Consider the following 2,963-nt stretch of genomic DNA (forward strand, 5'->3'; position numbering starts at 1 on the left):
AAGACGCAGTTATTCACAAACGAGCATGAGAAAAAGTCATTCCAAATACACAAAAAAACAACAGAAATACGTTTGGTACAAAAACAATCCAGCCACACCTCAGGACAATCCTGAGGACAATTTCCATTGGCAATCACAGGTCTCACATAGTGTAAACTGCAAGAAAAGTATAGAAGAAAAATCACAATGAGGATGCCGCAATTGTGGTGAAACGTGTCTGGTTAGTAAAACAAAACAATTGCTTGCTTGCAAAATGGCGGACCCATCCTTAATTCAGTATTATTGGAAAAAGGGTTTGAACGTTCCAATTTTTAAAAGTACATGAAAATACACAACATTTTATTAACGTTGAACAAATAAAACATGTTTTTGTAAGTGTTTTATCAAACCAAGAAATAAAGAAAGTCAGTGAGATGGCTGGTACTGCTTATTTTTAACAACCTTTTTTATCATACAATGAAGGCTTTCACGACCGGATGGTACTGCTGTTGATAATTCTTCCGGGTTATATGGCCGTGGTCCATGGAATTCTTCCATTCCTAACGTTTCGTCCAATACTACGTTGGACATCTTCAGAGGTATGACTGCTCCCGCTGAGTCCTGCCGACTGACGAGTCGGGCGTCGGAGAGCGGCCTAAATACCGAGGAAAGTGGGCTGGGTCTAGCTTGCACATAGTAGCAGAGAGAAAACTAGTCAAAGATAAAATGTAACTATCGATAATAGTCCGTCATAGATAAAAATCACTTATCGATTCTGCAACGCCACTGTCCATATCTCACTTAATTTCAAGGCCTCTTCTTTTCTATTAAAAGATCTTCATGTTTATAAATTTCAATAGCCTCCCTATACAGTCGTGGATAATAGTTCGTGGTAGCACTTACAATTGTAGTTTCAGAAAACTTAACTACATGCTCACCTGACTGAAGTGCATGTTCCGCAACCGCCGATTTATCTATTTTTTCCCAGTCGGCAAAGGCTTTTATACTCCTTTACCCTCGTATTCACACTTCTTTTCGTAGTACCAATATAGACCTTGCCACGAGTACACGGAATTTTATACACACCGCTAGATGATAATGGTGGCCTTCTATCTTTAACAGAACGAAGTACTTGTCCTATTCTTCTGGTAGGTTTGAATACCGGTTTCACTTTATGTTTCAGCAAAATTTTGCCGATTCAATCTGTAACCTTACTAATAAAGGTAAAGACACCGTGTTTTTCCATTGCCGCTCTCCGACGCCCGACTCGTCAGTCGGCAGGACTCAGCGGTACCAGCCATACCTCTGAAGATGTCCAACGTAGTATTGGACGAAAAGTTAGGAAGAGACGAATTCCATGGACCACTGCCATATAACCCGGAAGAATTATCAACAACAGTACCATCCGGTCGTGAAAGCCTTCATTGTATGATTAGAAGACTCTACGGGGAGAATGTCTCGAAATCAGTTAGACTTCTGGAAGTTTCGCGTAAGAAGAAAGCACATTTACTTTGCGCTTTAACTTTTTTGTTACGTTGCAGAGACTCCTCCTCCATACCAAAATATTTAAAATTTAGAAGAATGTTTCGGACAGCTCGTGTGCAACGGATTTATGATTACGTAGAAGTTGCATTGCTCCGTGAAAGAATACATTTTACCAGACGAGAGATGGACTCTGTGGACCGTAAGTTACTGCAACTGCATTTATTTATTGCTAACACTGTATCGGTAGATCTGTGGAATAAAATAGATGGTTTAACGTTCAAATCAATGGAATCTGTCCACCAATAGGCATAAGAAGAAGTTCAATATAATAAGATCTAATGTACAGAGTACTAATAACACTGTAATGGCAGAGACTGTTATTAACAAATCGTCGAGAGCGTTGTCTCAGGATGAGATTTCAGTTCTCGCAAAAGGAGGTAATTATGCTATTACTCCTACGCATGTACCAGTGGAAGAGACTTTTGCGAATGTGGAAGCAGTTATTCGAACCCTCCCTAAGGCAACTGCTAACGCAATTCGTATTGAAATCACAAGGGTCTTATGCCATAATAAGCCACTGGAGAGTAATTTAACTAAGGGGAAGAGAAAAGCCCTCAGGGATTTAAATGCGGACGAAGGGATAGTTGTTCTTCCATCTGATAAAGGCAATGCCACTACAGAAGTAAGATTTTGGATATATTAACGGCGAGACGTTACAATAAACTTAGAAGAGACCCGACGGCTGTTATTTTGAGGAAAACTAATACGTTGATAAAGTCTTCTACTTCTATTCCACAGAAGGATAAAAAAGATTTGCTAAGGAGTGAAGCTAGGTGTCCCAGACTTTATGGTTTACCTAAAGTTCACAAAATAAATCTCCCTCTGAGACCCATTGTTAGTGCGATTGATTCCCCTACTTATCAAATACCTAGGTATCTAGCTACTCTTCTACAACCATACATTGGTAAGACTGATTCTTATGTGAGGGATTCACGTCATTTTATTGAGAAAACTGAAGGTCTAACCTTGGTTCCTGAAGACATTCTGGTCAGTTTTGATGTTGTATCTCTGTTTACTATGATTCCGGTCAATGAAGTTATGGTTTACATAACGGAAGTTTTCCCTGAAGGTTTGACCGCTCTGTTTAGACACTGTCTCACTTGTAGCCAGTTTCAGTGGGATGAGAAGTTTTATGAGCAAGTGGATGGTGTTGCCATGGGTAACCCGTTGAGCCCTGCGATTGCCAATTTTAACATGCAGAAATTTGAACAATTAGCGTTGAATGAAGCAAATAAGAAACCATGTTGTTGGTATCGTTATGTAGACGACACATTCGTGGTTTGGACACATGGTAAAAAAGCCTTAGACGAATTTTTTGATTATCTTAATAGCATAAACCCTAAAATTCAGTTTAACCATTGAAGTGGAAAAAGAACAGGCTATTTCGTTTCTCGATGTGTTAGTCATGAGACAGACCGATGGCAGTCTAAAACATAAAG

This window comes from Schistocerca piceifrons, chromosome X (genome assembly GCF_021461385.2).
Source record: "Schistocerca piceifrons isolate TAMUIC-IGC-003096 chromosome X, iqSchPice1.1, whole genome shotgun sequence".
Taxonomy (NCBI): domain Eukaryota; kingdom Metazoa; phylum Arthropoda; class Insecta; order Orthoptera; family Acrididae; genus Schistocerca; species Schistocerca piceifrons.